This window comes from Macrobrachium nipponense, chromosome 1, assembly GCF_015104395.2.
Source record: "Macrobrachium nipponense isolate FS-2020 chromosome 1, ASM1510439v2, whole genome shotgun sequence".
Taxonomy (NCBI): Eukaryota; Metazoa; Arthropoda; class Malacostraca; order Decapoda; family Palaemonidae; genus Macrobrachium; species Macrobrachium nipponense.
The window spans coordinates 121,660,521-121,680,772 of record NC_087200.1 but is presented as its reverse complement, the minus strand read 5'-3'; the positions used below and the strand labels follow the sequence as shown (position 1 = coordinate 121,680,772).

The 20,252-nt window shown below is 48.1% G+C and overlaps 1 protein-coding gene across 1 annotated transcript in view; it reads left to right on the top strand.

Annotated features, from left to right (window-relative positions):
• LOC135219591 (dedicator of cytokinesis protein 7-like) overlaps positions 1–20,252 on the top strand; it is a 492,066-nt gene that overhangs the window by 27,234 nt on the left and 444,580 nt on the right.

Sequence of the window (20,252 nt, the reverse complement as noted above, 5' to 3'; positions counted from 1 at the left end):
AGTTAAAACTTAAGAAAAACCACTAAAAAACAATTTTCATACTTGGTTTTTTTGTTTTTTTTAATAGTTTTATCACAAAAAGTGCATTTTATGATGAAATTTGATAACAAAAAACAAAAACCAGGAATTTGTGATATTTCATAGAAAAATACCGCGAATGCGCGAATTTTACGCGAATAATGCAGGGAAAACGTTCCCGAGAGAAATCCGCGAAATCCGGAGAACGCGAATACGGGGGGTCCACTGTATACTCACGAATCACCTGATCTTGGTGTATCTTGCGATCTTAAAATTCACAAAATTACTTTTATTGAGTTCACTAAAGAAATTCAGTAAGTAAGCTCAAGGAATTTGTTATAGAACCAGAGCTAAACAGGGTACTGTGAAGCTGAGAACACTGTGAGCAACAAATAGTAAAGAACTATGTAGTAACAAAACTAGCACAGAAAATTCCCTGTCCATCAGGAAACAAAAGCTAATGAATGTATTGAAAATTCCTACTCGATCAACACTCAAACAGAAAATGAATGAGGAAGGAAAATTCAGTGGATGCAGTAAACCCTGTAAGAGCATGGTCCAGATATTGTCAATAAGAAAAATTACACTTATCATCCCAAAATCAAATGAAAATCAACTCACCACATGCATTGACATAATTGTTGGAAAAGCTCAGATGGCATAATCCAGGAAGTGATGTTCACCTCATGGAGAAGCAAAGATGAATGCAAAGTGTACGGGGATGCTGAAGCTTCTCAATTTGGAAAATACAACTTAGTGCAACTGGGTTTATGTTGCATGGTAGTAACTAGGCAATACAGGCAGTCCCTGGTTATTGGCGAACTCGGTTATTGACAGACTCGGTTAATGGGGTTTGTCTAGTGCCATAAAATTGGCAACTTATTGTGCCATAACAAGCCGAGTTTCAGTTATCAGCACCATAAGGCGCAGATAATAGAGTTATGGCACCATAATGTACCTAAGAGAGGCGCCATTAACTGAAACTCGGCACCAAAAGTGCCATAAATCACAGAGTTTCAGTTAATGGCAGTTTTCGCTTACCAGCATGCTGTTGAGAACAGAACCCCTGCCAATAACCAGGAACTGCCTGTATATGATTATAGTAAACGTATTTTTAACATACCGTATATAATCGAGTAACGTGCGATCTCGCATATCATGCGACCCCAAAATTTTCACCAATAAACAGTGGTTTTGTCATGTATCTCATGTATCATGCGAGTTCCTTTTCCGAGAGCGTCAGTTCATAAGGTTTAGCGTGCTAATGGCCGAGTCGTTCAGATGTGTGCTGCTGCTAGTGAAGTTACAGTAATTTTCTTACTAATCTCGAGAATTGAATAGAAGATCTCAAGATTAAAAAAGGGATTTTGACGTAAGGAAAAATCTATTTCTGGGCGATTGGCTCGTGTCGCCAGCGAAATATCCTTTAATCTATTATTTCTAGGGTAAATGTACTAACACATACCAGAGAATAAATAAAATAAAGAAAAAGGTCAGTATAACTGACTCGCTCACCCTCCAAGAGGGTGTCGGTATGAACACTAGGCGAGTGAGACCACTACCACGAGCCAAATACCAATAGAAATCTCCCACAACAAAAACCCTCCATGAGGAGAGCCGACCCACAGAGTGAGCAGCTCGTACTACTACTACTCCATCCCATGCTGCCGACTGCTGCGCCTCTGGTGGCCATCCTGAAGTTAGCAGACAATCTTGGGCGAAGGGATGGGTAGGGTGGGATTTCGCTGGCGACACGAGCAATCGCCCAGAAATAGATTTTTTCCTTACGTCAAAATCCCTTTTCTGGGCTCAGCTCGTGTCGCTGCGCGAAATCGTACCAGAGAAATAGCACAAGATTGTAAACAAAAGTAATAAAATAAATCGAAATATAGGTCTCAAATAAAAAATAAAGTAAATATAAAAAGAATAATATAATTGCTAAAAAAGATACAAATACAGTGATACAAAAATAGAAATATGCTTAAATTACCCTTAATTCTAAACATGTTTTCTTATCATAAGGTAATTTACATATGACAGAGGTAAACTTGGCTTACATGTAACAAAATGGTATCTGTGTAAAGGCATGTATCAAAATATAATAGCAATTAAATAATCAAATGAACAAATTAAACAACAATGATAATATATAAGGAATGCATATGACTTAATATACAAAACCCGTAACCATTATAAATGAGATGTTTCCCCTAGCATAAAATAGGGGGTAACATCCATGAGATCAAAATGCATAATCATCTGTGAGTGTCCCTAGCAGAAAATAATGGGCACCCACTACATCATCATAAAAGCAGCTAAGACACCAGGTGAATGTAATGAACACGGTAGGAATAGACGAACTGTTGGGTGAAGCAGGTAGAAAGGAGGACTGAATCTTCTACTACAAATTAATAGAATCAGGGGAAACTATGTTTCCCGCTGCTACTGCTGAAAATTTCAGAGCTTCCAAGGACTTAAGGTAATGGCGTTTGAACACTGTCGGCGATTTCCATCCGGTATACTTTTTCAACTCATCGAAGTTCATGTGTTGAAATAATTTAATTGAGGTGGCTACTGCCCCTGACATCATGTGCTTTCGGTAAAGAGTCAGGAATTGGCTTGCTTAATAAGTACAAGGTTTGTTTGTTTCCTGATGCCTTTTAATGGATCAAAGTTCCCCTTTTTCCCTTTTTCCCTCTTAAAGAGGGGACCCGATTAGGATGAGGAGGTCCTGGACAGAAAGGCTCGTAAGGTTGTAACTGGGCAAAGAGATACATCTTGTGGAAGGGGTAGTACCTTCCAAGGTTCCCACCTCATCAAAGGATCTTCATTCTTTGCTAAAAAGCTACGTTCCGGAGAAAGTAGTACTTCCCCTGTGGGAAGGAATTGAATATGATCGGATCTCTGGATAAAGCCGACAGTTCTGAAATTCTTGCTCCTGAAGCTAAGCTTAATAAAAACAGGGTTTTCCTTAAGAGCATTATAAACGAGCATGTGTCATTATCGGTTTCTGAAGCCAGTTTTAGAACATCGTTTAAGAACCATGAAACTGACGTAGGCCTTACAGAAGGTCTAAGTCTAGCACATGCCTTAGGAATAGCGAGAAGTAGGAATCCGTCAAGTCTATGTTGAACCCAAATTGAAATATCTTTTTCAAGGCTGACTTGTTTGTCGTAATCGTGCTAGCTGCTAAACCTTTTTCAAATAAGGATCTGAAAAAGGATATAGCTGAATTAACTGTCATGATTCTAATAATCAGATTCTCTCAGGAAGATTGCTAACTTTTTGACAGCAGCATCATACTGTCTCAAAGTTGAATCCCTTTTATCTGGATTCCAAGAAGAGAATATTCTGAGGGTCAATATTCGCATTCTCTTTTTGCCGCAAACTTCATGAAATCCATAAAGTTAGGGTTTTGAGAATCCCTGAGGAAGCGAACACAGTCTTCGTTTGTACTGACTGGGAGAGCCTGGGATTGGGGATCCGAAGAGGACTAAGGCCCAGCTCCAGAATTAGGGATACCAATTGCTCTTCGGCCAGTCTGGGGCTACTAGAGCCACTTGACCCTTGAAACCGTCCTGAGTTTGTTTAAAACTTTCATAAGAAGATTCACTGGGGGAAAGACATAAATCTTCTTCCAGTTGTTCCAGTCTAGAGCCAGGCGTCCGTGGCATAGGCCAGAGGGTGGTCCAGGTGGGGGCTACATAACAGGGGAGTTTGTGATTCGCTTGAGATGCGAAGAGATCCACTGTAGCCCTGGGACTCTTTGAAGGATCCATTGGAACGAACTGTTGTCCATGACCATTCCGACTCTAGGGGTACTGATCGGGATAAGCGTCTGCTATGACGTTTCTCACTCCAGCTATGTGAGTGGAGGAGAGATGCCAACTGAACTTGTCTGCCAGGGAGAAGATGGCTACCATCACATGATTTAGATGACGTGACTTGGAGCCTCCTCTGTTTATACAATGTGCTACCACTGCGCTGTCCAGAACTAGCTTTATGTGGGAGTACTTTTGGTGGGCGCAACCTTTTTAGAGTCAGAACACTGCCATTTGCCTCCAGTACGTTTATATGGAACTGACTGAACTGAGGTTGACCAAGTTCCTGAACCTTTTGGACCTGGGAATACCCTCCCCTCCCCCAACCGCTTAAGGACGCGTCTGTGTGGATGGTAATCCCTGGTGGAGGGAACTGAAGGGGTACTGACACTGACAATTCTTGACTTTCGCCCACGGCTGAAGTCGATTCTTTAGAATCAGAGGGACTGAGGATAGTTTTTGTCCCTGACCTGACATTTGCTCGTGAGCGCCAGATTCTGGTTAGTCTTTCAGTTTGGCTTTTCATTAAGACGTTCGTCACTGATGCAAACTGGAGAGAACCCAGGATCCTCTCCTGAGCTCTCCTTGACGCCAGTTTGTGACTTAGAAATTGCTTGACTGACTTCGCTATTTCTTTCCTTTTGGTTGATGGAATCGACAGAGTATGGGAGGATAGATTCCATTGAATGCCCAGCCACTGAAAGTCTGACTCTGGAGTGAGTCTTGACTTGGTCCTGTTTATCTTGAAGCCTAGATATTCCAGGAACTGAAATCACTTTCAGTGTAGCTCTGTTGCATTCCTCGACTGTGAAGCCCAGATCAACCAATCGTCGAGATACGCTACTACCATAATCCCTTGTGATCTGAGTTGTTGCACTACCACTTCCGCTAGTTTCGTGAACACCCCTGGGTGCCACGTTGAGTCCGAAGGGAACTACCTTGAAGGAGAATGCCTGGTCTCCTATCTGAAACCCAGATATGGACGGAAGTGTCTTGCAATAGGGGATATGATAGTAGCGTCTGTAAGATCGATAGAGGTGGTGACGGCCCACGGGGAAGTAAGGTCCGCACCTGTGAGATCGTGAGCATCTTGAACTTGTCGCAGCGGATGGCTAAGTTTTAAGCGGAGACAAGTCTAAGATTACCACCCTTCTTTTTTGTGAGCCTTTCTTTTGGCACGCTGAACAAGCGACCTTGAAATTTTAATCTCTTGACTCTCGCTATAGCTCCTTTCTGAAGGAGGTCCTCTGCGTACTCTGTCAATTCCTGGAAGGAAGTTGACGGAAAGGTCTGAATGGAGGTTGGGTTTCGTCAACCAGCTCCAACCCAGCCTTTTGACACTAATGCTCTGAGCCCATTCGCTTGAAGTTCCACGGTGGCGAAAGTGAAACAGCCTCCCTCCTACCTGAAGTTCTTCATTGGTTCTGGTACCAGCCTCGGCCTCCTCTTGAAGTGCTTTCCCCTGTTAAAGGGGCCTCCCGATCCTCTCCCGCGAAAGGAACGCTTACCTCTGCCTCCCTTACCCGAGCGGTCATACTTCTGTGAAGCTTGACTCTCGAAGGCTTGATTGTAAGCTGGAGAGATTGGCGTAAGAGGTGGTGGGCTGAGGCTGAGGGGATATCACATAAATTGGCTGTGATTGAGCTTAGAGGTGGAAGGTTGGGCTGTTTGCACTAAGGGCACCGCTGAACTTGCTGAGGAAAGCGTGGCTGCTTTTTCTCTGGTAAGGATGGAAACGCCTAGGTTTCCTCTGTCCCTTACCTTTAGGTGTTAGGTCTTGTCTCCTCTTAGCCGTAAGGCCCCAACGGTCCTTAAGGCTCTGGTTCAGCCTCGTAGCCTCTGACTGGACTTCCTTCACCATAGCTTCTGGGAAGAGATCTGCTCCCCAGATGTTAGACGAGAGTAACCTATTCGGCTCATGTCGAATGGTTGCCTCTTGTAGGACATGCTTCCTACAATTCGTTCTAGCAGTGGCAAACTCAAACATATCCGACTGTACCGTTTGAGTCAGGGCTTTGGTCATGAGCTTAAAAGCGGTTCTGAGCCATAAGCTATGGTTGCTACCTCGGACATAGCCATAGAGTTAATTGATCTGGCTAATCGCGATTTCGCGTCAAATTCAGCCTGAATAAGGCTATCTGGGAGCCTGGGTAGATTTTCACCAAACTGCTCCATAGCACAGTCCGGTTTGAGTTTGCCAGCTGAGAAGGTGTTTGGCAAGTCCTCCCACAATTCTCCGCTGAGGGAGCAACGGAGATGTGGGATCTGCTTCCTTCAATTGAGGCATGGGGTCCCCCTTCTGGGCCGCTGGGGATGGTAGACCTCGCGATCTTTGTCAGGAACGGGAGCGGAGTACTCTCATCCATTGTGAAAATGGTAAAGGGACTCTTGAAAGGTTGTATCCTGGTATTAGAACAATCCATGTCCTCTAAACATCTGAGCCATTCTCTCTGAGCCTGGTCTCGTGAATAGAGGGACTGTCTCCTTAGGTACCCTATCATCCCGAACCATGGCTGAAGCTGTAAGCCTTGCGTAGCTATGAACGGAGGCTGGAGGTCTTCCGGGAAGAACTCGAAGTCCTCTATCCTTCGAGTTCCGAATTCCGGTATGGAAATGAGACCGTCTTGGAAGGGGGCGTATGACGCTAACTCTCCATGGATTGTTCATCGAGAACGGAGTAGGCGAGTCATACGGAGGAAGCTGAGTTCCACTCGTATTGGAAAGTGAAGGAGAGGCTAGAGGGACTTCTCTCCAGTCCGGCTATAATGGAGTCCTGGGAAGTAATCCTATCCGACAGACGAGAGATCATTTGTTCCATGCTACTCTTTAGGGACCCAACCAGGTCGCCCACCTGTTTGCAACGGCCAGCATTGGAGTCCAAGGCCGGAGCTGCTGCGGAGTGGAGGGGTGGCTCTGAATCGGAACCAAGGGTAGCGGAACTGGTGACTCTGCCGGGGTGCGAGATCTCTCTCTGGAGGATTTACTCCTCGAGGACTTGAGCCGGAGCTAGAAGCTTTAGACCTGTCTGCTCCGGGATTCCAGCCGGAGACTTACGTGAGGAGGATGACGCCGAAGTCGACTTCTTAGACGACGACGACGTCTTAGTCAAGGATTTCACTGCTTGACCCTTGACCTTAGGTCTAACCGAAGCGTCAGGAGGAGTATATAATTCATCACCTGTAAAGCCTTGGAAGGATGGAGAGGTTGCAGGAGTAGAAGTAAACAGTTACACCCAGGGTGGACCCTTGGGTGTCCACCTTACCTACCTCGACCAACAGGTCGTCTACACCTACCATAGGTTCCACATTAATATCTAAAGTCGCGAACGTCCGGGTGGAGATATCCTGGTCTTTGGTCAGTTAATGAGGCAGCCAGCTGTTGTTCGATGAAGGCGATAGTAGGGGCGCCTCTACTGGGTCGACGTATCCTGTCGCCTTGCCTCCGGGGAAGATTAACAGCGCCAACCGCTTCTCCAAGATGTAGGGCATACCCTTGGCGCGTTCTTCCCAAAACCGCCGACCCAGGCCCTCAGGGTTGCCAGTGCGGTATCCTTCACTGCCGGCGCCTGGAAGAGAGGGCGTAGATTAGATTTAAGGATCACTTAAAACTAAAACTTAAAATATAACTTAAACTTAGATGCCTTAAGTTAAAGTGAATGATGAAAACTTAAGCACTAAAACAGAAGCGGAGCAGCTACCGGAGATGGAATACTCACCCCTTCTAAAAGCTGGCTCACCAGATCGTAACACATGGTAACACGTCTCATGGTACCAGACCTGGATGTCCCCCGTGCAGAGTCGCGCATGGAGCATGGGACCGCAAACTTCGTGTCCACATGTCCTGAGTGTGGCGGCGCATCCCGGATGCTCACAGTTGGTGGCCTGTAAGTGGGAAGACACATGAGTATCTTAAAGCATAACACTTACCAGGCTAAAGGACAGAAGAACTCGTTGCATGCCGGAGCTCGGAAAAAATTTAAGGGAACATAACCCCCCCCTGCATCGCTGAATAGGCTATAATCCGGAGATATCCGGTAAGACATGTAAGGGAGGGGGGGGGAAGGTTTAATGGTACTTAAGATAAACTTATAGTTAATCTAATAACACTTTAAACCTAAAACTCAAATGAACCGGACCAAGTCCAGTGCGTAGCGGAGTGTAGTAACTCAGCAATACGGTAAGGTTAGCAGGGACCCACTGTATGTTCCGGTCCACTCTACTGGGTGGACTAACATCTTCCCGCTGGATGCAGGACTCCGATCAGGAAGGAGTCCTAGTAAGGTCGGGAAGAGCGAGGAGACCATACAGGCTCGAGCGAACCGGAGCGACAAGGAAGCAACGGATGGGGGAAAGGCCAGTACCCCCACCACATTACCACCGGGCCGGACCGATGAGCCGGAGAGGTCGCGTCCAGTCTGGGTCTGTCCCGTCTCCCTGGCTCCCCTGATGAGAGGGAGGGCATGCTCGGGTATGTGGAGCAAGCGTGGGCAGACACGACCCACCCTCCCCCGACTCTATGGAAGAGCGGGAGGAGGGGAAGGGAACTGGGCAGGCGTCTGGCTGTCTCGTGATCGCGTAGTGACCACGAGACGGTAAGACTAAAATAAGACAACTAAGCCTAGGACCAACAAACTGATCAGAGAGATGCTATCGGGAAGCAACTGAACTGAAAAGCGGTAGCATGGAGACCCACTGGGCCAAAACCGACTGATCAGAGAGATGCTATAGGGAAGCAACCGAACTGATGAGCGGTAGCATAGGCTCGATGAGCCAGGACCTAGGCTAAGCCAGACGCCTAACTAACTAACCATAACAAATACATGGTATAATTAAATAAAATAAAAGAAAGAAAACAATATAGTATGAGAAAAAAACAATCCAGGAGTGTACGACTAACCCGAAGGAAAGTCTACCACTCAAGCTAGTCAGAGGCCTACTAAGAGACCGGGACTAGGGTCTGAAAGAAGAAGCCTACATAAGGTAAAAGACATGCATGCATGACAAACCTGAGTAGACAGTACCCTAAGTAAAACGGATAATTAATATAGAGCGTACATAGATAAGGGGATGTTCTAGGTATGGGAGACCGAGAACGAACCCACCACGCGGCAGAACCATGCTGCCATGCTTCCGACCCCGAGTTCGTATTTATATACCTAAAACGGCAAATACTGACTGAGGGCCGGAAAAAAAACCAACTAACCATAAATACTGAGTACTTAACTTAGCTGCTGCAATAGCTGCACGCTCCATATAGATAAATCCAACGAAGGGCACAAAAAAACACAGAGAGAAAAATATCACGTGTGACTCGTGTGCGCTAACTGAAAAGGATGGCCACCAGAGGCGCAGCAGTCGGCAGCATGGGAGGAGTAGTAGTAGTACGAGCTGCTCACTCTGTGGGTCGGCTCTCCTCATGGAGGGTTTTTGTTGTGGGAGATTTCTATTGGTATTTGGCTCGTGGTAGTGGTCTCACTCGCCTAGTGTTCATACCGACACCCTCTTGGAGGGTGAGCGAGTCAGTTATACTGACCTTTTTCTTTATTTTTTTATTTATTCTCTGTATGTGTTAGTACATTTACCCTAGAAATAATAGATTAAAGGATATTTCGCGCAGCGACACGAGCTGAGCCCAGAAAAGAATACCAAGATAATAAAATAATTGTAATTACTCCTTAAAAAGGAATCCTAACATTCCTTGGAATCTCTCTCTCTCTCTCTCTCTCTCTCTCTCTCTCTCTCTCTCTCTCTCTCTCTCTCTCTCTCTCAGAAATAAATACTGTAATTTTGAGTCTTTCACCAATGGGTATCAGTAAATGTGTAGACATTGTGTGCGTGTTTAAAAAAATGTGCAGTACACACACATTCCGATGTTTAGGTTTTTGGAATTTTTCAATTTCGGAAATGTGAGGTCAGATGCATAATCAAACAAACATACTACTGCAGCAAAAATATTTTTTTCCTTTGTTTTTCATTATTGTTATTTATTAATTACAGTTTATTTAAATAGATATTAATATAATACTGTTACATGAATGTGAGATAATTAAGATCACCTATAATAAAAATAGTGGGACAATTAATATCATAGTTCACTAATAGCTATTATTTTCAAAACAACATTCCGTAAAACGCAAAAAATATATGTACATAACAATCAAAATCTAATAATGTTTTGCAGTTCAACTTGTGAATTTCAACAATAAGTATGACTATATAATATATTTCACCATATCGATCTTACAGTTGAAGAGTCGTAAAATTTTGAGGATGGTCTGGGAAAAGGATTTGTACTTTGTGATTATGTATCGTTACAACACCATGTGGTATTTTCATACCACTATGTTGATGACGCATCGCTACGACACACTGGTATTTTTCATACCACTATACATTAAAGTTAAAATGATCATATTATATTATTGTTTTCACGAAGAAATAATTATATAAAGAAAATTATCGAGTAATTTTTGCTGTCAGCAATCAGAAAATCACGAACATGGTAACGTTCAAACCTAGTGTCATCCACGGTATATGTCTATAAATAGAACAGAAGCAGAGGGCAGTCATTGGATAACAGATCTCCATGGCTACCAACCAGCCAATCAGGTGTTAGTTATACTACTCGGTGAATTTCTTAGAATGAACGTTTACACGTAAAACACACGGGAACTAAACGATGATGTGTGTGCTTTGCATACAGTACGTAGTTTTTGTTTGTTCCGATACGTTAATACAAACCCCTCGGTCCGGTCTTTCAATAGGCAAGGTAACTAGCGGCAGCTGGGACGTCGTAAGCTTCTCGAACAAGGGGGGAGAGCGGTAGTTAACGGCTTGTCCGATCGTAGCGCGCGTGAAGAATCACTTTTGCTTTCGGCCGTGGTGTGACAGGACGTGCCTCGTCATCGCTCTGCCCCCCACTATTCGCGTGTGCTTTGGATGTGTTTACAATTCTTCTGATGGTTGTTTGTGGTGTGAATGAAATTGTAAGTACTCTTTTTTCATTTTCATATTATTGTAAAGTGACTGGAATTATGGATCCTCGAAGAGCTTTCGCCGCGCCCACCAGCTGCCCGTAGAGTGTGTCCCGGGCTGGAGGGGCGTAAATGCGGCGGATTTCGCTCTTATCCTGATATAGATCCTCATGAATTGTGTTATCGGTGTCGGGAGCGCGAATGTTCCCGAAACCGAAACCATGTAATGTATGTATGAATTGGTCCGAGGCGCAGTGGGTGCTTGTACGAGGGTAGGAAGAGGCGTAGATCGACCAAGGAGTCGTCGGAAAGCTCCGAGCGACTCCTTTGGTGACGGATACCTCGTCATCCTTCCTGCCTCCAGCTCAGCCCCCACGGTTTGTGCCTTCCCCTGCGGGGGGGGGTTTGCGGAGTCATTCTTCCTCACTCGATCCGTCGAGTGTGGAGGAGGAGGGCGCTCGATACCCTGATGTCCAATTGTAGTTCGGGTCTTCTGTCCGCTCTGGGTGGGGTTCGTCCTCCCCCAGGCGTGAGGGTGCCCCTCTAACTGACCCGACTGTTCCTCCCTCAGGTGTGCCTTCTGTGAGTGACGACCTTGGACAGGTGTGGGCGTCGTTGGGACTGCAGGGCGCTCCCAGTATCCAGGGCTTAATTCAGCGACTGGCGGGGTCGGCAGTAGTAACTCATGGTGTAGTCACAACGACTACTAATACAGTGTCTACCCCAGCGTACGCCGCCCCTCCTCATGTGGTTTACACACAGCATATTGCATCTGTGACCCCCACTGCATCAATCCAAAAGCCGATTGCTGCCGTACCTAAGAGGGGCGTGCCGCCTCCACCTGGATTCTATGTGCTGCCGACCCCCGACTTTCGCTGTCTGAAAAGTTCTCCCCTGGACCTGCCGCCCGTCCCGATGATGAAACTGGCTGAGTTGGAGATGCCTGTGACGCCGGACTATGCTGCCGTACCTGCAGCTAGTGTTGCTGGCCCAGCCGCTCGCGCCGCTCCTACGAGGCGCGCGGTGCGTGACGCTGTTGATGTTGCTGCTGGTGCTGGTCCTGCTGGTGCTGGTCCTGCTGGTGCTGGTCCTGATGGTGCTGGTCCTGCTGTTGATGTTCCTGCCGCTCCTGCCGTGCCTGCCCCTGCCCACGTCGCGTCTCGTCATGGAGGTGCTGCCCCGGACTCAGGTCTTTCCGGACAGGATCAGTCGGGGCGTGTTGCTTCGGCAATTGGCCCGACTTTTCCGTGGATGGAAGACCTGACGTCCGTCCTGAGGGAGCTGACGAAGAAGAGGAAGAAGAAGAGGAAGGTGTCGTCGTCGTCTTCATCGTCTTCTTCGTCGTCTGGTCCCGCCTCTCCCCCTTCGACTTCTAAGGCTTCCAGCCGAAGAAGAAGGAGGCTGCCTCCTCCCCCCTAAGAAGCTCCTTCGGGACCTTCGAAGGGCCTGTCTCTCTCCGGTGTGACGGGGGTGCTTCTGCTGGTCCTCCTGTTCCCTCGGGAACAGGGCCCGTCTCCTCTTCTGAGAAGAAGAAGACGGGGACCAAGGGTGTACTGGCTACTGCTGGTACATCCTCGCCTGGTCTTGGTAGCGCTGCTGCTAAGCCAGGTACCGGCTCGGCTTCTCGTCCGCGAGAAGTTCCGAGTGTACGGTCTCCTTCGGGCGACCGTGCAGCCAAAGTCAAGACGCCTGAGCTCGCTCACCGTCATGACCGAGGCACGGAGCAGAAGACTGTCGAGAGTCGCGCAGGTGACTCTCGCCAGGCCAGCGGCCGCTCTCGTAGCGACCAGCCGGTTTACCGTCGGGTTGACGTGACGGTCTCTGACTGGCCAACGGGTTGAGGCTGGGAAGAGGTCCCCTCGACCAACGGTATCAGCTTCGGCTGGTACCAGCGCTTTGTTTGACGTGCCGTGAGGACGCTCACTGGTCTCACCGCGAAAGCGAGCTCTGCAGATCCTGGACGCCGCTCCCACAGGGACGACGGAGACGGGTGGCCAGCAGCAGCTCGTCTGACGCGGGGCACCGGGGTCGACGTGCTCAGTCGAGCCGCTCGCCACAGGTGAGCGGCACAGCCAGGCCTGCAGATCGATCCCCACCGCGGGTTGGTGATCGGCTGTGCAGCCCCCCACGTAACGCTGGTCCTGCCATCGAGCGGGGGGGGAGCGTCAGGTCTGTCTCTCCGCTACCTTCAACTTCCTCGGGCTACACCGGGAAGAGCGAGGTAGCTAGGAGTGATCGTGAGAGGTGCGCCGCTCACGATCCCGTCACGATGCCGCACGCACCAGGTATGGTCTTAGGACCAGCCAGGTCGTACGCGCAAGTGGTTGGAGGCGACCGTCAGGGGTCTGTTGCTGTTCCTCCTTCTGAAGGAGGAGGGTCTCGAGAGCTGCTCTTGTTGGAGGGACTGGACGGTCCTACTCCTCAGGACGCTGTAACTCCCGGAGATCCAGAGGAACTTTGCCCAGGTTATTGCGCTGATTCGTCAGCACAACGACCTGGGGGAAGGATCGCCGCTACCACCATCTGAGCCCACGTCCCGGCTCGAGTCATTTTGGGGCCCGAAAGAGGGAACCCAAATTGACGGTGGGACTGCCGCGATCGGAGCTTGCAGACTCAGTCCTTGACCAGGTGGAGAATTTCGTCTCAGGACGAGAGGATTCACTTAAGTCAGGACGGTCTTCCAAGCTACTTCCTCCTCCTCTGCAGCGACAGCGGAAGTTCTACGTGCCATCAGTGGATCCAATACCCCCGCCCAAACAGGTTAACCTGGAGCTAGCTAGGCTAACTCCAGGTGTGTCCCTGCAGCAGCTCCTGTCGGAGAACTTGTGGTTCTCGCAGCAGGAGGCACTGGGTCTGGAAGCTACCGCTATGGCGGCTTTCCAGGCAGTCTCTGGTTGGATCTGTGGTCCTCACAGTATCCAGGTCGCGGCCGACTCTGGGGGCGCTGCCCTCAAAGACGACCCCCGACTTCAGGAGACTGTGCCAGTCTGGAGGTAGGGCCATCTCCTACCTCGCCCATCAGACGGCAAACCTGTGGGCCAACTTGGTTCTCCGTCGTAGGGACCGCTGTCCTTACACGAGTAGCCAAGGGGGTCTGGGCGTGAGGCGGTAAATGGACTCCGTAACGGACCTATGAAGGTTCCTCCGCTCTCTTTCCGGAGAGATGGTGGACGCTGCGGTGGAGAGACGGCGCACCGATGACAGTGGACCGTCTTGGTTCACCGCAGGCAGTTACGAAGGTTTCTGGGCAACCTCGTACAAAACTGCGGCTAAGCCTAAGAGTTTAGCTAGCGCTTCCTCGGCTGCTAAGACGGCTGCTCCATCGAAGCCCTGAGGAAAGACTCTTCCTGCTTCAACTTCTGGTAAAGGAGGCCGTAACCAGCCCTCCTCCTGCCCTCCTTTCCCCGAGGAGGGTGCTGGGAAGAAGTCAAAGCGAGGTGGGAAACGCTAGGGACGGCGTTCCCCCCTCACCAGCTGCCGGAAAGTGGGGGGGTGCCTAGCGAGCCTTATTGGGCAACTTGGCAGCGCTACGGGTGCCGAGACCCTGGATAGTAGACGTCCTTCGGGAGGGATATCCACTACCCTTCGAATCTCGGCCACCCCTCACCTCCAACCCGTCCATCTTCAGATCATATGTTCTAGGATCCTCAAAGGACGACGCTCTTCGGCCGGGAGATCAAATAACCATGCTGACCAACGAGCTGTAGAAAGTCGTAGTAAGATCGGTCACCGGGCCTTTTTACAGCCCCGCTTTCTTAGTGGAGAATGCATCGGGGGGCTGGCGTCCGGTGATAGATCTCTCCCCTGAACCGATTTGTTCGCCAGACTCGGTTCAAGATGGAGACGGCACGTTCCGTGCTCGACTCCATCAGGGTGGGAGAACGATTTCATGCTTTCAGTGGACCTGAAGGATGCGTATTTTCAAATACCCACCCATCCATCAGTCCTCCAGAAAGTACCTCCGCTTCATCTTCGACGGGACGGTGTACCAATTCAGGGCACTTTGCTTCAGTCTGTCAACCGCCCCACAGGTGTTCACGAGAGTGTTCACGCTGGTGTCTGCTTGGCCATTCGCCCGGGAATACGTCTTCTGAGGTATCTCGACGATTGGCTGTCCTGGCAGCTCCCGCTCGCAGTTGCTGCAGGACAGGGATCGACTTCTAAAGCTTTGTGTCGCAATCTGGGGATCGTGATAAACTACGAGAAGTCCGATCTCGAACCCAAGCAGAAGATGAAGTACTGGGTATGCTGATCGATACGGGTAGCAGCTCAAGTCCGCCCGCAGACTTGAGGATCAGCAAATTCAGGGAGGCAGCCGGCCGGTTCCTGTCTTGGCAGGAACAGGCAGCTCAGCAATGGCAAGTCGTGATCGGCCACCTGTCGTCACTCGAGAAGTTAGTTCCTCACGGACGTCTTCACCTGCGGTCTCTCCAGTGGAGACTAAGGGAGAGTTGGTCACAGGTAAAAGGATCCACCTTACTTCCCGTGTCCATCACGGAGAAGGTGAGGCAGGACCTAGCCTGGTGGCTCGACGACAGGAACCATCTTAAGAGGAGTGCCTCTACGTCACTCCCCCCCCGGAGATACTGCTGTTTCAGACGCATCGACCGAGGGATGGGGCGCACACCTGGAGGAGTTGCTGGCTGCAGGTGTGTGGGAACATCACGACAAGCACCTTCACATCAATGTCCTGGAACTCAAGGCGGCGTTTCACGCTCTCCAAGAGTTCCAGGACCGCTTGGTGGGACACTCGGTGGTGTTGATGTGCGACAACACCACAGTAGTGGCATACGTCAACAAGCAGGGGGGCCTAGTGTCTCTCCCGCAACACCAGTTGACCGTGCAGGTGCACGAGTGGGCCACGGCTCACTCAATAGAGCTGTCAGCACGCTACATTCCAGGCAAGAGGAATGTAGTAGCAGACAAGCTCAGCCGTCGGGATCAGTGATAGGGACCCCGAGTGGTCCCTCACCCAGAAGTGGCGGAAAGGCTCTTCAACCTGTGGGGGCGTCCGGTCATAGACCTGTTCGCCACCCGGCGACAACAAACAAAAAACTTCAAGTTTTTCGTTCGGCCGTGCCGGACCCATGGGCAAGCTGCAGAGGACGCTCTTCAACACCCCTGGGACAACCTCTTCGTTTACGCCTTTCCTCCCTTTGTCTGATTCGGAAAGTGATCAGCCGAGCGCTGGTCACTCCCAATCTCAGGATGATCCTGGTGGCTCCCAAACGACCTCAAGCCGTTTGGTATCCGGACCTGCTGGCTCTTCTTGCGGAAGAACCGAGAGAGATGCCCCACTGGCACAACCTTCTATCCCAGCCCACCACGTAGAGCTGGTAACCACCGGGCAGGGCCAGTCCCGTGTACAACTTCACAGCTGGCTGTTATCCACCATCTCTTGCGAACGAGAGGCTTTTCTCGCAGCGCAGCAACAGAGATGGCTGGACACATCCGACAGTCCTCTGCAGCTGTGTACCAGGGGAAGTGGGCCGTCTTCTGTGGTTGGTGTCGTAGACGGGGTCTATCTCCTCTCAGAGCCACTCTTCAGCAGGTAGCGGATTTCCTCGTGTTTCTTCGCCGAGATAAGCTCCTCTCAGTACCCACCTTAAAGGATATAGAGCCGCCCTGGCCCTTGTCTAAAAAGAGAGGGGACTGGACATCTCGAACTCGTTCGAGATCTCCTTGCTCATGAGGAGCTTCGAAAGGTCTTGCCCACCCAGGGAACTCAGGCCCCCTGAGTGGGATGTGACTCTCGTCCTTAGGAGTCTGACTCGAAGACCATTCAAGCCACTCCGAGAGTTGTCAGACAGGGATCTGACCCTCAAGACCCTCTTCTTGCTGGCCCTGGCATCGGCGAAGAGAGTAGGGGAACTTCATGGTCTGTCCTTCAATGTTAAACATACCAGGGGCTGGGGATCTGTGACGCTCGATTTCGTCCCGAATTTCGTAGCTAAGACTCAGAATCCGTCGATCCCTGACGACAGGTTCGAGTCTTTCACGATCCCCTCCCTAATGGATTTCACCGACAACGATACGGATGAGATGCTGCTTTGTCCTGTGAGGGCGCTACGGCGCTATCTGAAGAAAACAACTCGACACCTCAGGCCTGAGTGTCGACGCCTCTTCGTTAGCACTGGGGTTACCAAGAAAGAAGTATCCAAGAACACACTTTCTTTCTGGCTGCGTGAGGTGATCAGGAGGGCGTACGAGGCTGATGGTAGTGACGACATCCGTACGCTCCGACCGAGAGCCCACGAAGTCAGAGGTATTGGACCCTCTTTGGCGTTCCGTAAGAACTTCTCCGTGGCGCAGGTCCTGAAGGCAGGTGTCTGGGTGCCAACCAGGACTACCTTCACGTCCTTCTAACCTTCGGGATATTGCCCACAAGTCCTTGGATACTTTTTCCTTGGGACCTGTGGTGGCTGCTCAACACGTTGTGTAAGCTTACCCAGCACCCGAGCAGGCAGAACAGCATCGATTCCTGGTGTGACTGTAGGAATGAATGGGTGAATGAGAGTGCGACTGGCTTCTCTTCTCCATCTTTCTCTCTCTCTACCTGTGGGCAGAGGGTCACGGTCGTCACCATACTGGGAAGGAATTCCGATGCAGGTAAGCTACTCGACCGAGCCCCAATCTATCCCTTTAGTTAGGGATAGAAGCAAATATCCTCAACTCCCTCCAACAAGGGGGAAGGAGTGGATGCCTACTTGAGACAAACCCATAACTTTATGTTTGCTCTTGTAAAGGAGCAAGTTCTTACTTGCTGGTACAACGAGATACGCTTGCCTCTCTCTTAGTACTTGGCTCAGAGGTCTGACCATTGATCCTGCGGTGCACACTCCGATCAATCGGACAGAGGTTTGGATCCCTTCCTTGCTCTTACGACCAGGGAGGCATTCCAAGGTTGGACGAACACCAGTCTGTTCACCAAAAAGACTCAGATTCCACCCACCAAGAAGTGAGTCTTCCTATTGTTAAAGGACCGAGGGTTTGTATTACGTATCGGAACAAATGACAATTTGTCGAAAATTGCATTTTTCCTAACTATACAAACCTGAGGTCCTTTACATATAGTCCCACCTCATACCACCCCTCACTCTGCAACTTTTTGCATGGGCCTAAAGCAAAAGTGATTCTTCACCGCTGCGCGCACGATCGGACAAGCAGTTAACTACCGTTCTCCCCTTGTTCGAAGCTTACGACCGTCCCAGCTGCCGCTAGTTACCTTCCTATTGTTAAAGGACCTCAGGTTTGTATAGTTAGGAAAAATGCAATTTTCGACAAATTGTCATTTTTATTAGTGTATTTTACTGATTACATGAAGAATACTCTCTCTCTCTCTCTCTCTCTCTCTCTCTCTCTCTCTCTCTCTCTCTCTCTCTCTCTCTCTCTCTCTCTCTCTCTCTCTCTCTAAGGAAAGATACCGTCAATTCAATTTATCAGTATCTTTTCCTGATAGATAGAGTAAATATTTAGGACTCCAAAGCTTGGCATAGGTCAATTATTTTATTATCTTGGGATTTTTGGTTAATCTTGGGATTTTCCATGGTCAACTCTTGGGATTAGTAAGAAAAATGCGATTATTTTAGTAGCAGTAGCAGCAGCTGCAGCGCGCACCCAAATGAATCGGGTAAGCCTAGCACGCCAAACAATAGTATTTACAAAATGAGCGGAGCTCTCTTGCTGGGCTGTTTTGGTCCACCCACGTTTGATCGCATACCTCGCCAAATTTATAACAACAACAGAGATAAAACCTTTTATCCCATTACAGATATCAAATACGTATTATCTTTTCCGTTGCGCAGAATTCTAAATAAATTACGTAGGTTCACGATTGATAAAGTTTTTTTATGCAATAACAAGAAATGAAGTCAGATTTTCTATCAACAGGGCATCTCATTTTGGTGCTGTTGCGAATATTTCAACCAGTTCCACGTGCGTTTAAATCCATACTGACTGTACAGTCTGGAGGCAGTTCTCCCTTCTACACATATCTTGATTTCTTAATATCGTAGGTATAGAATAAATTGGTGAGCAAGGAAATATGAAATAAAGCATAAAAGTAAGTTTGACCAGTGAGAAAATAAACAATCGTATACAGACAGACTCTCTCTCTCTCTCTCTCTCTCTCTCTCTCTCTCTCTCTCTCTCTCTCTCTCTCTCTCTCTCTCTCTCTCTCTCTCTGAGAAAATAATAGATAGGAAACAATGACTGAATAATGCTTGAATGCGATATGGCAAAGTTTTGGCCTGACTTCAGTGTGGAGGGACTTTGACACCGACTTACAAGTTATTCCTGGTCATCTCACAGCCATAGATAGACATCAACTTCACAGCTGAGAAAGGGCAATCGTATACAAAATAAATAGGTATGGAAAATGCGAAATGCGGGCCTATGTTGTCCCATAAAAAAAGCTCTCGCTCGGACAGCTGTAAGATTTAGGAGAGAGAGAGAGAGGCCGAATAGGAAGGAGATTTAAGTACCTGGGAATGAAAACCCGTTATAATCTTATAATTATAGCCTCGGGGTTTGTCTCAAGGACATTCAAAGGTCTGTCACACGGGCAGTTGTTGTTTTTGTAAAATTAGGATAAGGGCAGATCTTTAAAAGCCACGCCAGAGAGCTCGCCACGGTGACAAGACTATACCTTCCATATGAATTGATGATGTCTTATACGAAGATGCAGGAGATGAGGATGAAATGATCAAAGATCTGGAAGATGACGAATATGATGACTGCCTTGATGGCAAAGAATTCAGAGCAGTATTTAATGATACGGACACGGAGAGCGACTTTGGAGGATTTTAGTTTATTAATTTTATGCATTTTTTTTTACTTTAATAAATTTTCACTTACCTGCGTATCCTAAAATGAAAATAATAGTTCAAGTAACAAATGTTTCTTTTACTGAGTAAAACAAAAAGTAAAAAATCCTTCGGTGTTGTGCCTTAATCAACTGATTTGGAAATTATAGATGGTTAGTCTAGAACAGTTAAACATGTTGTATAAACCAAAATAATGCAAATGGCGCACGATCGCTCTTTTGTATTTTAAAATACAATAGTAATATGAGAATGCATACAATATTATTGGATATAGTGAAGTACAAGTAAAGCATAACTTTTTAAAATATCTACTGTTTTCCTCCGGTAGTAACTCGCGATCTGCCGATTTGGGAAAGCATAGACGGTACGCTAATTTTATACCGCGTGTATGATACGACCCCTTTAAAATTAGCTTTAAAATTAGGTTTCAAAAGTCGCATAATATGCGAGTATATACTGTACCACAAAACTTGCTGTGAAGATTGTGCCAACAAATTATGTTAATGTGTTTAAACCTTTTAGTTTCATTATTTTCTAGAGAAATTTTGAATTTTACTTTGTTAAGATGTCTGTGCTAAAGAGTATTTAATATTTATTTTGTGGTTTGTTTTTAAT